Consider the following 14,960-nt stretch of genomic DNA (forward strand, 5'->3'; position numbering starts at 1 on the left):
GTGTCTAGATTCATTGCATATGCTAAAAAGGAGCATTGGAAAGGGAATAAGATTCTAGAAGAAAGGTTGTTATAGATGATGTGGCACCTTAATTGTCATTGGTCTATGTCTCCTAGGTTTTTGTGCCAAATTTAATATTTGGCTATGCATTTAATATTGTTCAATAAAAAGGGGGCTATTTGTAATAAACCCTAATTAGGGTTTAGGTGTCATAATCTTGGCCATTGATCTTCTTTTGATCTGGACCGTTCATTGTAATTGAGGATGCTATATATACCCTCATTCATTTTCATTTTGATATAGATAGGAGAAATGAGAATTAAGAGAGACCAATAAGAAATAGTTAGAGTTTTGAGAAGCAAGTTATTTTGTAGCAAGATTGAGCTTTGAAGAAGGAATTTCAAACAATTGTTGTTTATGATGGCTTTGAGATCAATAAAATATTGAAGTTATGATGTTTTATTGCAATTCTTGTGGTTATCTTCATGGTTGTTTATTCTCTTGAATCATTCTCAGTCAAAGTAGTATTTAAATTTGAAGGACTAAGTGTTGGGCTTGATCTTTGGTGAGATTCATACTCCAAACCACTAGCTTCTTACTGATTGTAAGGACGCCTTGTGTGGTCGACTGGAAATATTTGGATTGCATAAACCTTCATTCATTATTGAGTCATTGATATGTACCTTCATGGTAGTGCCTATGATTCTTGATGATTTGAAAATCATTATTCACCTTAGAAGATCGCATCAGTTTCAGTAAAGTTGTAATTCCTTGGCAATACTGAAGTTGGTAGAATCTTGCCAAGTCTAGCCTACATTGAGTCATTCTTAGGATTAGATTAGAGTTTATCTCTTGCAAGCCTTACCCTTTTGATCTTTTTTGGAATTCATTAGTATTAGGAAATCTTGTTCCTGCAATTCGGATACGTAAGTCCCCTTGATGAAACAACAATCACAACGACCACTGGTGCTTATCCACACGTAGAGACCCTACATAAAAGAACATTGGAGTCATCCTGATTGATCCTTTTTTTGCGACATCTTCAGCAATCAGAGACTTTATTCAAGAGAGGATAAGGTACCCTTGGGTATTTTATTCTGTGTATGATTGTGTACAAAATACACGTCAACAGGTAGGTATACCTACGACCACTTACAACATTTTTGACCAATGAGAACATTATACAATTTTTGGATACACGTCCTGTTAGGGAAAGGACCAATGAAAAAATGATTTGTAATATTTCATTTAATGCCTTTTACATGCCTATTTCCCTCTCTGCATAATTTAGGTTTGATGAATATGGACATGTTGACCTTGAATTATTTGATTGATGGAAATGAGTAGATGTCACTTCAGCTTGCACGTTTTGCAAAGTTTCTCCTTTCCACTTTGTAATTCTTCAAAATATTTTCTTTGATCATCATTCCACATTTCCACTTTTCATTCAGAGTCTTTTTCTTAGATATCCTTGACCTTGACCTTGACATCCTTGTTGTGGTTTTATCCTTCTCATCATGATGTCCCTCTTTGTCATCTTCTTGAATATCTTGATCTTATCTTCCCTCACGTTCTTGCCTCTTCATCCTTCTCCATCATTCCATGCAATCATTCCTGAAAAGTGAGAAAGTATTCCTGGATTAAAGTTATGGATAAACCATTCTTAATCAATTCCAAACATGGGCAATTCATCCTTTACTTGCCCATGGAAAATTCAAAAGATGTTCCTACAACAACACTCTTCAAAAAGAAATTGTGAAAAAGAATTAATCAATTTTGGATCATCATTTCAAAATTTAATTCATTTTCCATATGCAACTTTAAATGATTGACCAATTCAATGGCTTTTCCCTTCAAAATAGAAGTGAACTCCAGATTTCAATGACTATTCCTTCACTTTTGACACTAAATTCGCCCTATTTCTGCTTCTTGAATGACTTGTTTCAGGCCTGATTTTCTTTAAAGTCTGCTATAATTTGCTTTGCTGTGCTGGGAATTGTCTTGAAAATGATTCAATTCGTCTTACATTAATAGGCGCCTCACATGAAAGGTTTTCTTTGCAAAAGGGGGTAGGCTAAGCTTTACCCATCTCTAGGTCGTCCTACTCTTGAATTTTATTTTATTTCTTTGAATTGCACCTTGGAGGGGAATTATTTTGTTTCTCTTTCTAGGTTGGCCATCCTTTATTTCATTTCATTTCCTTCCAAATTTTCCATTTGCACTTTTAGGAGGTGATTTGTTTTATTTTCCCTCTCTAGGTCGGCCATTTCCATTTTGATTTGACATTTGACTTGAATGGTGATATATGCAAGGTGGAGCGCTCACTTTTCTTGGAATCCTATTCATTTCATTTTCCTTGGCGTAGATTAACCTTATTCTTGGATTACTTGGCGGAGATTAGCCTTGGACCTGGGTTTCCTAGCGGAAATTGAAGGTGTGCATGGAGTCCTAGGCAGAAATCCCAGGTGCTCATGGATTTCCCAACAAAATTTACTCTTGCTCAAGGAATTCCACCTCTTGGATTTTTTCTTGGCAGACTTTCAATATGATCAAGGATTGTTGGGCAGAAATTGAAGGTGATCATGGATTTGCTAGCGGAATTCCACCTTGGACGTGGATTTCCCTATCTCATTCCATGCAAAATGAATCCTTATTCCTTTGTTTAATTTTTGGATAAATCCCTTCTACTCTTTTCATTTCTTGGATAATTTCCCTATTTCAACTTTGAAATTCTTCATTGATCCTTATCACAATTTTGGAATTTTTCCATAATCCTCATCTCAACTTTGGAATTTTTCCATTATCCCATATCTCAACTTTGGAATTTTTCATTCCTTGACAATCCTTCTACCTCTTTTATTGGCTTCCATGCTTTGTCAACTGAAGTTTCCTCATGATTTTGCTCTCTATTCCTCATTCATGCATTTTTTGGTCTTGGCAAATTTTCCTTGAAATTTTTTCAACTTCATCCTAGAATTGGTTAATTGTTCCTTGTCTTAATCTTTGGAATTTTCCTTCATTCCCTATCGACGCCTAAAATTCTGGATTCTCTTGTTTTCCTTGGATCAATTGCACATTCCTAATCCTAAGCAAGGAATTTTCCTAAGCTGGATGGTGGATTGCATGTTCACTCCTTATCTTGGACTTGGATATCCTAACTCGACCTACCCATTCCTAAGTTGACTATACCTTTCCCAAGGACGAACCTTATCTTTGCACTCTTACTTATTTCATGGATTGATCAACGTTTTCTTTTGGATTGATAAGACATTGCTACCTTCTCTCAACAGATAGGAGATCAAAACCACTACCAAGCTAAGCAAAAACAACTAAGCTAACAATTAAAAAGAAAGAGGGGTCCCCATTTGCAATGGGGTTTTGTGTGTTTACAACACAACACAGACCTCCCAGCAATATGCAGAGAATAGACCCCACAAAAGTGTCTCCATTTCCTTCCAAAACTGTAAATCCTTACGCTGGAAAAATACTTCCAAAACTTCTTAAGCAACAAGCAACTTGGTAGGCATAAAGCCAGGTTTCACACCCTTCGCCAACATGCTGCCATGATAGGAATGCATGCAATTGTGGAAGTATCGCAAGGCACGTAAAGAGAGGGAGAAAATCTATTTTGAATTTTATAACTATTTTTTTTTCAAATAATCTTAGTCTTTCCTTTTATTTAAGATAAAAAGGAATCCTAACATAAAATATTGTAATCTAATATTATTCAATAATAACATCAATTTCATTTCTTTATTATAACAGCATTAATATTAAAATATAATGTTAACATGTAATATTAGTTTTTTTATTTCCTTGTTATAATAATAAAATAAAAGAAAAACATTATTATGCATTCCCGTACTAATTTCTATTTTAGTTTGGGGCCCATTTTGGTGGAATATCAAAATGCAATTACATATCAATGGGAAGCATACTCCTGTGCTAAGTTTGGCTCAGCCCAATGTGGACACAGGCCCTTCAGATTACCTAATTTGTCCAGATTCCATTCTTATGTAATTATATACAAGTAAAGAACACATATATACACTAGTCTTATGCAACTTGGCTACATGAATCAAGTGTGTGTGATTCAATCATGACAAATTAGCACCATTGGCTAAAACCTTCTCCTCAATGATACTCACTCTCCAATCTGAGAGTCACTGTGTCACTAGATTCTGTCAGATTAACATAATAAGTCATTACCATCATAACCATTCTTAATTATCTTTAAAAAAATAATTTGTGTAACCAAAATGTCTTTCCTAATTGCTCATTATTAAACAATAAATACAATAATTCAGTTACTAAGCTAGACTAATAAAATGGGATGTGACACATGATCGAGTGGTAAGTAAGTGGGAGTTCACCACTGCTAGCACAATTTCAATTTTCTGGGTTGCCTGTGGGCTCGGAATCAGTCTGATGCCGTCCTAGGGGTTCAATCATTTCTGGCCAAGGAAAAGAGGTGCACCTTAAAAGGGAAATAAATATGGTTAGCATTGTCCTTGACTTGAGTATGTGTGAGTAAGAGTTAGGAAATAGGTTAGCTTAGATTGGCTGGTTTGATAGTAGGAACCAGGTTAAGTTCTCATTAGGGATATGCTCGAGGAATTGAAATTAGCGTGAAGTTGGCTTGCTTAAGAGTAATATTGGCAGGCTAAGGTTATTGGCATGGTTTTTGCTTTAATAGCACTGGATCCAATGTAAGTGGGGCCTGGGCTCCTTATTCCTCAAATCCACGTTTTTGAAATTATGCATAAAAATGGACTTCTGTAGCGATGACAAGAGCCAAATTTATGAAGAAAAGTCAACTTCTACAGCATCAGCATCTTCCCAGAGTCAAAATCTTAAAATTATCTCGTAGAAATTCTGAATGTCGTTTTCTATTTTATAAGTTTTTGACAAGATGTTTGGAGAAGAAAGAGGTGCAAATAAAATCTCTAGAAAAATGTTAAATATAGTTATGCATTGATGAAGAGGTGACAAATTGGTGCTTCTGACAAAGATGGTATCCATTTGAATGTTGAGAAATGCTCCTTACTGTTGAAATAATGAATAGAAACAGACTTCTACATGAACAATATTCTACCTCAGCAGAAATATGAAAATCTCATGCAAATATCGTAGTTTGGGAGGATGAAATCATCCTTCTTCAGCATATGTGTAATACAGAAAATAAACCCTCATTACAGTTGTAGTAGTGAAAAAACTGAGTTATTTTTGCTTTATTGGCCTTTATTGGCAATAGATGATAACACCGGTCCATCAGTGAGTGTATGTAGTAGATTGGGAGTGTTGCACTGGTTGGCCAAGTCTGCAAGAGTCAATTTGACTATTTTTTTCAGATCAGCAAACCTGACTTGGACTTTGGAGATTGAGTATAGTCTGATAATTGTGGCTTTCAAGGAAGGTTTGGCTGATCATGCAACATATCTCTATGGATTAATCTCTTTTTATAGCATTGTTAGATACAAGTATAAGCCTAAGATTTGATAACCTTTTATGTTGAATACAGTATATGCATGTTAACTCTACGACCACCTTTGACTTCGTCCTTTAAGCTTACAGGAAAGGAAAACTCATTCATGAAAAGTTCACATGAAATCAAGGAGCTAAGAATGCTACTCACGCCATCCAGTGTGCCACCAAATATTTACTATTCAAGAATGCTGAACTAAGAGAGACTATCCAAATTCAAATGGTAATTAGGAATCCAGAAACCCCAAATAGGGGTTTGCAATATCTTATTCCCATGTAATCATCAGTTATGCTTTAGACAATATCAATCAATTAGTGAAGCAAGACACATGCTAGTTTTTTCCAGACTGTCTAGTTCATGGGACTGTTTCTTAATTTTGTTGCCATCCATATAGTTGAGAATGTATTAGGCTACTGACGTAGTGAAAAATGATGAATGTGTTGATATAAACACACAATGGGCCCTTTTCTGTCATCTTTGTCTTCAATATCAAGGATCAACAGATTTCAAAGTTGCATGGACATGGATACAAAGATAGATATAGATAGGGTATCGGATATGGATATAGCCATTTTTGAAGACTCCTAACATGAGTATAGTTAGATACATTCATAAAAAACACATACACATATTTAAGACAATATTTAAGTTATTAGAAGAGATTTTCGTTACTTTAAAAGCAACATAAACACATAATTGTTATCAGAATTCTTTCGAGTAAAACTCATTGACCCATGATTCATGAGGAGTGTAACGAATCATGGGTCAATAAGTTTGACTCGAAAGCTACATAGTTGAATCCTGATAGCAATATCATAATTTTGACTTGTGGAAAATATCTCCTACTTATCACATAATTGCTACTTAAATAATTATAAGCTGATTTAACAGTTTACAATAAACAAATAAATATACATACTAGAACCTATAATTAAATTAATAACAATAATGTTATAAACAACATCCACCTAATGGCAGAGCGTAGGAAGCAGCTAGGGTTTACCAGACGGCAAGATCGATGGACAGGCCGTGGGCAGAATTCATGGCCTCTGAATAGAAGATTCGGGTTTAACAAAGGGCAGGAAAGATCATGGCGAATTCCTCAAAATGCATGGAAGGCTTCGGGAAAGTCTAACATTCAAGGGGGAAGAGCTCCTGGGGAAGGTTCTCGAAGGATTGATGTTGCCGAAAGAAATAGATGGGGCAATGCGAATCTGCGACTGAGTGGACCTTTTGACTTTCACAGGATTGAGAAAAAGTTCTGGAGGTCGAAAATCAGAACAAACCCTCAAAGTCAGGTTAAGGTAAACCCTAATGTGGAACACACTATGGTTGTTTCTCTGTTAATAGATGGCAATGCTTGGAATAGTTTTGTAAGTTTTTTCAAAGAAAAGGCTTTCTTTATGAAGTGGAGCGGGCCTTGGCCTGCCTTCAGTAAGATTAGAAACTGGGTGAATGATAACTGGGGAAATGCCACAGTATTAAAAACGCTGCCAAATGGTTTTTATTTGGTCATCTGTGCAAGTTCAAAGGATAAGGAATGGATTTTAAACAGTGGCCCTTTTTTGATGGGAGGCAAAGGCTTTTATATTAAGGATTGGGTTCCAAATTTTAATCCGAAAGAAGAGAATATTACAGAAGTCCCGATGTGGATCAGGTTGTATAATCTACCACATGAATACTGGAATGAGGAGACTTTCGCATTGATAGGGAATAAATTGGGAACCTTCATTAAAGCAGACGAGGCAATCATAAGGAATGATTATAGTATGTATGCGAGGATTTGCATTTATTGGCAGGAAATTCATCCTCTACCCAGAATGGTAGAACTCAGATCTGGTGAAGGCATTTGGAAACAAATGATAGAAGTTGAGGAAAATATAGAAATGTGCAAGTTATGTAAAAGCTTTGGACACCCAGAAAATGAATGTTCTTCACAGAGCAAAGGAAAAGGAATAGAGCTTGAGGTTTTGAATGAAGAACTTCTAAGTAAGGAAAAGATGTTTCTATTGGAAGATGCCAACTTTTTGAATTCGATGGCTAGTCAGTGTGTTCAAGAGATGGAAACAGAGAGGGATGAAAGGTTTGATCCACAGTTTTTCTGGCAGAAGTGTGACGATGGAGAGGATCTCCAGAAGAAGGTAAACTCTTTAAGCGACAATTTAGATGACTTGCGAGATTAGTTTGTGAATGACACTCAAGGGATTCAGACTCCTATGAAGCTTAATGCAGCCTCCAAAGAGGAAAGAGATAGATCTCTGTTTGAAGACACTTGCCTTTCGCCTGAAAGAGATCAAGTGATGCTTAGGGTTCCACCTTCGAAAGACGAGAATGAAAACCTTATTCAGAAGTCACATAGAAGAGTGGTTGGGATGAGCCCGGAGGGAAGTTCAAATCACTCGGAAGGTCGGATGGCAAAGGAAGTGGGAGCCCACAATTCCCCGACAAAGCTTATAACCCAAAGTAGGGACTGCAGGAGTGAGAAGCCAGGGGAGGATTTTTCAGAGAATCAGTGGATGGGGCATCATGCAAGTTTTGAACCAAGAAGTACCATAGTCGAAGGTAAGGAGGATTTTGAGGCTGGCTTTCAAGACATTCCAATATCCCCAATAAGAAACTTGGAGAGCTCTTTTGAAAATGAGAAGGATAATGAAAACTCTTTTGAAGATTTGGAATCAGAAGGCAACTCAGAAGGGGATTCAGAAGATGAGGATGAGCTAGGTTTAAAAGCTAAGGTTGGGATTCTGGAGAAACGATCGATAGGGAAAACCTTTTCAAAAAGACAGTGGCTACGGTAGGAGAGAACAAGAAAAGAGGTCGAAAATGTGTGCAAGTTAAGCTTGAAATGGCGGGCAGTGCAGCTGGCCAGAAAAAACTGAGATCGGGAAGAGGCTATCCCTGTTCCCTGGGAGCCATGAGGGTCCTATCATGGAATGTCAGAGGCTGCAATGCCTCTGACAAGATTCGTTTGATCAAGCGTTGTTTTGATCAAGTGAGAACGGATATGGTTCTTTTACAGGAGATGAAACTTAGTGGGGGGGAGGTTGAGAAATTTGGCAGGCACTTCAACACATGGCAGAGGTGTATCGTTGAATCAGTGGGAGCTTCAGGAGGGTTGGGTATCCTCTGGCGGGAGGAGGTTGTGGAGGTTAGTAGTGTTCTTCATGTTGAGAGATCATGGCAATGGGTGGAAGTCAGGTCCAAACAATTATATGCACAGTTTTATATCATCAATGTTTATGGACCCAATAAGATTGCGGATCTTAAAAGGGTGTGGGAGGAAATCTCGGGTGTTCTATCTCAGAACGAGGATGGATTATTTCTATTGGGTGGAGATTTTAATGCAATCTTGTACTTGGAGGAGAAAAGGGGGGGGAACAGGTTGGAACAATCAGAAGCACAAGGATTTTAGTGATTTTGTTATTTCAAATAACTTACTGGACATTCCATTCAAAAGCGGGGATTTTACCCGGACGAATCGACAGGAGGGTTTCTCATAAATAGCGGAGAAACTAGATAGATTTTTGTTAAGAGTAAATTGGGCTGAAAATCAATGGATAGTGCATGCTGAAATCCTCCCAATAATTGGCTTTGATCATTACCCCATTTGTGCAAGGATTCTTGAGGACTCAGTTCCTGAAAGGTGTCCCTTTAAATTTGAAATGATGTGGTTGAGGGAGGAGGGTTTCTTGACTCTTGTGGAGGATTGGTGGAAGGAGGCTCCTCAAAGAAGTGGTAACAAAGCCTTTATTTTTTTCAAGAAGCTGCAATTTATAATAGAGAAAATTAAATAGTGGAATAGGATGGTGTTTAAAAATATTTTCTCAGAAAAATTAAGACTAGAAACCGAACTGGAGGCTCTGCACAAAAGAGTTATTGCGGATGGTATGGGTCAGGTTGAGTTTCAATAGGAAAAAGCTCTTAACAAGGAGTATTTGGAAATTTTTGGCACGTGAGAAGATCTTTTGGAGACAAAAATCAAGAGAAATGTGGTTAAAAGAGGGTGATAGAAACACTAAATTCTTCCACAACTTTGTCAAAGCGAGAAGGGTAAGTAATAAAATTTCTTCAATTCAGAAGGAGAATGGGGAAGAAATAAGAGATAAACAGGAAATTGGCAATGAAGTCGTTAGATTCTTCTCAAGTTTTAGAGTTAATCCATAGGGGGATCCTCAAAGGGAGGAACTTTTAACTGTCATTCCTGAAGTAATTTCAAGAGCCCAAAATGATTATCTGATAAAGGAGTATCTATGGAAGAGGTCAGAACAACTCTTTTTGGTTTGGGGGCAGATAAAGCTCCTAGACCTGACAGGTTTCCAACTCTCTTCTTTCAGCGTATGTGGTCATTGATTGCGGTGGAGCTGCTGGAGGTGGTGGTGGAATCAAGAGTTGGCGGTTTTGTGTTAAATGACTTTAACAACGCCTTTATAGCCTTGATTCCAAAAAGGGAGGAGATTAAAATTTTTGGTGACTTTAGACCTATTTCCCTGTGCAATACAATTTACAAAATCATATCCAAGGTGATGGCAAACAGGCTCAAAAATGTATTGGACTCTGTTATTTCTAGGGAGCAGAGTGGGTTCTCTCCAAATCGGTCGATTTTTGAAGGGGTCATTGTGGCATATGAGGTAATTCACTCTATTCGGGTTTCTAAATCTGAAAGGATGATGATTAAATTGGACATTAAGAAAGCTTATGATGAAGTCAATAGAGTTTTTTTGTTAGATGTCCTCAGGCGTTTTGGTTTTTGTGGTGAATGGGTTAACTGGGTGGAAAGCTGTATTAAAACTCCACGTTTCTCAGTCTTGATTAATGGCAGCCCGCAAGGTTTTTTTGCGACTGAAAAAGGTCTGAGACAGGGGATCCTATTTCACCATTCCTCTTTATTATCATGGCGGAAGCCTTGGGGAGGCAGATTTCAAAACGGAAGAGTGATGGTCGTTGGAAGGGGGTTAAAGTGGCAGATGGAGTGGAGAATATCTCTCATTGACAATTTGCAGATGACACTCTGTTATTAGGTGAGTCATCTTTCAAGGAGGCCAGGGTTATGCGAGAGGTGCTAGACAAGTACAACAGGGTTTCAGGGCAATGGATCAACTGGAGAAAATCAGAAGTGTTCTTCTTTAATACTAGCCTGCAAAAGCAGGTGGAAATATGTGAAATTTTAGGTATGAAATTGGGAACCCTCCTAGGGAAGTACTTGGGTATTCCACTCTTTGGAGGTGCAAGCTGTAGTGCGGTTTGGAAAAGTCTTGTGGAGAGTTGTTTCAAAAAAATGGATGGCTGGAAAAGTCGATGGCTTTCTTTTGCAGGTAGGATTCTTATGCTGAAATCTGTTGTGTCAGCTATTCCCATTTATTCAATGATGTGTTTGAGGATCCCAAAGAAAATTATTAAAGTTATTGGACAAAGCATGAGAGAGTTCTTTTGGAATGGGGCAAGAGATCAAGACAAGATTCCTTTATTTTCATGGAATAGCATTTGTGTTACGAAGGACAAAGGGGGAGCTGGTTTGCGTGATTGGAATCTTATGAATGAAGTGTTAGGAGCAAAATTGGTTTGGAATATATATGCCCAACCTTCTCAACTTTGGGTGAGAATTTTGAAAGCCAAGTATTTGGATTCTATGGAGGATAATAGAATCTTGACCACTAGGAATCCCCCTCGTGGCTCTGCAATTTGGAATTTTATTATTTCATGTCGGAAAGTTGTTGTGGATCACATCACATGGCAGATTGGTAATGGAAAGAATGCAAAGTTTTGGGATGATTCATGGAATGGCTACCCGATTTTTAGGGATAATGTGGAATACCAGGATTTGAGGCTTTGGTTCACTCAGCATTGGGGTGAGAGTTTGTGATTACCTTTGCTTTCAGCAGGACGCTTTTGGTTATCATTGGTCCTGGAAATCAATTAATGATGTTAACTTTTTAAATCATTAAAAAGATTAGATGCAAGACATTTTCAGAGACAGGCAGTGTCAACCCACTAATAGAATGGATAAAGTGGCCTGGTGTGGGGTTGTAGATGGCAAGTATTATGTGAAATTAGGATACAAATTTTTGGAGTTGGGGGAAAGGATAGAAAACTGGCCAATTGATTTGTTTTGGAGTAAAGAAGTGTTACCAAAAGCAGGCACCTTTGTGTGGTTTGCTTTCATATATAGAATTCTAATAGGTGAACGCCATAAGAGGTTGGGGTTCTGTGAACCTTCAAGGTGTGTTATGTGTGAAGAGGAGGAGGAGTCAATAGACCACTTACTCCTGAACAGCAAAGTAGCTCAAGATTGTTGGGAAATGGTGAGGATGGGTTTAGATTGGCAGGCTCCAAGACAACCGACATTGAAGTAGGAATTGATTAGTTGGCCATCGAGATTAAAAAAATCAACCTTTTCATGTATTTGGAAAGAAAGCCCCTCGATTATTATGTGGGAGATTTGGAAGGAAAGAAATAGGTGAATCTTTTTGGATAAGGAGTCAATTGAACGACTGAAATACATAATTAATCATTCTTTGGAGGAGACAGTTGGGGCGGCAACATCACAGTTTTTTAACCCGAAGGTTCCGTTCACTTTGGATGATAGATCGATTCACGCTAGATGGCCGGGCATGAGATTTAGGCCCATTAATGGGCATGGCTGGCTTCAATCCAGTTCTTCGGTGCATCCTAAAGTGTTGTGGGAAAAACCTTCGGAAGGTTGGGTGAAGGTAAATTTTGACGATGCCTCAAAGGGTAATCCAGGACCGTCAGTGGCAGGTTTTATTGTTAGGGATTGGTGTGGTAAGGTATTGTTTCTAGGAGTGAAAAAACTTGAATCCGAGACTAATAATGTAGCGGAAGTAAATGCAGCGTTGATGGCAGTAAGTTTTTGTAGGCAAATGGGTGTGAGGAAGTTACATCTCGAAGGTGATTCGCTGGTGATCATATAGGCAATCATGAAGGGATCGATTGAGGCGTGGCATCTGCAAAACCACATTCATAACATTATGGAAGACTTAAATTATTTTGAGAATTTTAGAGTGAGTCATATTAAAAGGATGGGCAATATGGAAGCGGATGTTTTATCTAAACGGGCATTGGGTTTTAATGAAATAGGTGAAGTGAGAATTGAAGACACGAGTCAACTGAAATTTGAAGATTAACGGACAAAGGGATGATGTCAGGTGAAGGCAGTATTTAGAACCCTGAGATGGTGAGGAGTACGAATGCAGGTGATGGACGGCTTGGAAGGCGGTGCTATTTTAATGCCACACAAAGTCTTAAAGAGGGAGTGTGAACCAAGCTTAGGGGAGATTTAACTACTTGCCTCATGCCATTTAATGCGCATAAAAAGCAGGAGATGGCAGTAGAGGGCTTGAAGTTATTTTCGAGTGCAGAGGTGAAGTTGCAGAGTGTAGTGGTGTAGTTGCAGAGAGGTGATGAACAGTGGTGAATTTGTAGGGAGGTGGCAGAGGAGTTTTGGAGTGCAGGGGTCTGAGATGGAAGCCAATTTCACCCTCAAGACTCAGAAACAACTCTGCCCGTTCCATGGAGAGCTAACTGCTCGTAGGGTGAAGAGCTTTTTAAAATTTTGGGATGAATACGTGGTACCATGCATTTATTTGATTGCGGGTAGTGCTTTTGAAGGAACAAAGCACCGTTACAAAACTAGGATGTATTTGTTAGTGATGGCGTGGGGTTTGTAGAGTGGAGAAAATACAACGACGGTGAAGCATGTGATGGAAGCCTTAGTTCCCGCAGCTTACCTGGGTGAATTGGACTCACTGCTTGAAGGGAAGTCCCGGGAGTGGGGTTTGACATTGGGGAGGGAATTAAGCAAGAAGGCGAAGGCATTAAGCGGGTAATTAAACCGTTTCTGAGATGGGCACGAGGGCAATGCAAATACCACCGCAGTTTGGAGGCACGACGGGGCTAGGAAGCTCTGAAATTGTTGATCCAGATTAAAGAGCTAGAGATGGTGATCGAACAAGCGAAGGCAGAGGAGGCGGGAGCAGGAAGGCGTGTACTCCGTCCGAGGAAGAATAAGGTTGGCTCTGGTTCGGGTGGTGTGGCGAGCTCGTAGTGCAGGGGTTGATTCTACTGCACATTTCCGTTTTTTGGATTGCCGTATATCGAGGTGTGGTTAGTTTAGTTTTTGAAAGCTTTCCTTCATCTGAACTCTGAGGTGTTATCCGCAATTCATTTTTTTGGATGTTTATGGATATGACAGTGGTTACGATTATGGTTAGTTATGTAGTTATGTGTTGGTTGGGGTTTTTTTGGAAATGTTTTTAGGTGGATGGTCATGAAGGTATTTGTAGATGTCTTGTGTTGGTTTTGGGATTGATTTAGGTAGAAGCCGTAAAGGCATTTTTGATCTGGTGGTATGGAGGTTTTTGATCTTTGCACTTATGTACTTACGTTATTTTCAGCAATAAAAGCATAACTATTACCGAGCAAAAAAAATAAAAAAAATAAATTTAAATATAAATTAAAAAAGAAAAATATCGAAATGTATTAAAAATAAAAAAATTAAATATACAGAATTAAATAAACAACAATAATCTGTTTTAAAAAAAAAAAATTCACTTTCATATTTAAGTCTTTAAATCGTAATTAAAAATTAAAAAGTATAATAAAATAAGTAAATATAAATTAAAATAATATAAAAATTTAAATATTAATAATTTAGTAAAAAATAAACAATTAAAATATATATTGATAATCTTATTTATATTCGAAGAATAAATTGTGATTTAAAAAAATCTCTAATGTTTAAACAACCTAATATAAATATAAAATTCTAAACAATTATTATTTTTAAATCTGTAAAAGTTAAAATGCCAAAAATACAGTTGCATTTGAAGAAAAATGGATCGCAATAGAAAAAAAGATTGCTTTTCTTTTGCACAAATGGAATTTATAAATTTTTTAATTAGATTTAGGAAGGTTCACACCAGACTTTTTAAAAATCAAATCACACAATATCTGAGATGGTTGGAAAATTAGTATTTTTTGGGCACACGTGGGTATGATATCTGATATCTGGTATGGCAGTACGCGCGCCTTGAGAGTGGCATGGGACTGTGGGTGTATCCGGCTACTTTGACTGATTCTAAATATGGAAATTTTCCACATAAATTGAACCTCTTCTAGTATTCAATTTTAAGGCACTAAAATAAATGCATTCCTCGAGAGGTTAAATGAGTTCTGAATAGAAAAATGGAAGAAGCCATCTAATTGCCAACTGGATTCAAGGAACAGAGCTGGAAGAACATAACTCCCATCGTTTGTGCCCTTCAGTGTCAACAAAGTTACGTCAGTTTCCAAAGTAGAGGTGAAGCCATAGAGGAAGTTTCAGAATGGAAAGACAAGCCACCATTTAGCATGATTGTTAGCAAATTGCCAATTGCTTTGTCACCGATGCCTTGGGTGTTCCTCATATGTCAAATATTGCTGGCTGGTAACCTTTTTATCCTCATCATTCTTTAGAACA

At 37.8% G+C, this 14,960-nt stretch overlaps 1 protein-coding gene across 2 annotated transcripts in view; it reads left to right on the forward strand.

Annotated features, from left to right (window-relative positions):
- Positions 1-14,960, forward strand: part of LOC131073419 (putative metallophosphoesterase At3g03305) — a 63,255-nt gene that overhangs the window by 44,239 nt on the left and 4,056 nt on the right. The window lies entirely within an intron of this gene.

This window comes from Cryptomeria japonica, chromosome 9, assembly GCF_030272615.1.
Source record: "Cryptomeria japonica chromosome 9, Sugi_1.0, whole genome shotgun sequence".
Taxonomy (NCBI): domain Eukaryota; kingdom Viridiplantae; phylum Streptophyta; class Pinopsida; order Cupressales; family Cupressaceae; genus Cryptomeria; species Cryptomeria japonica.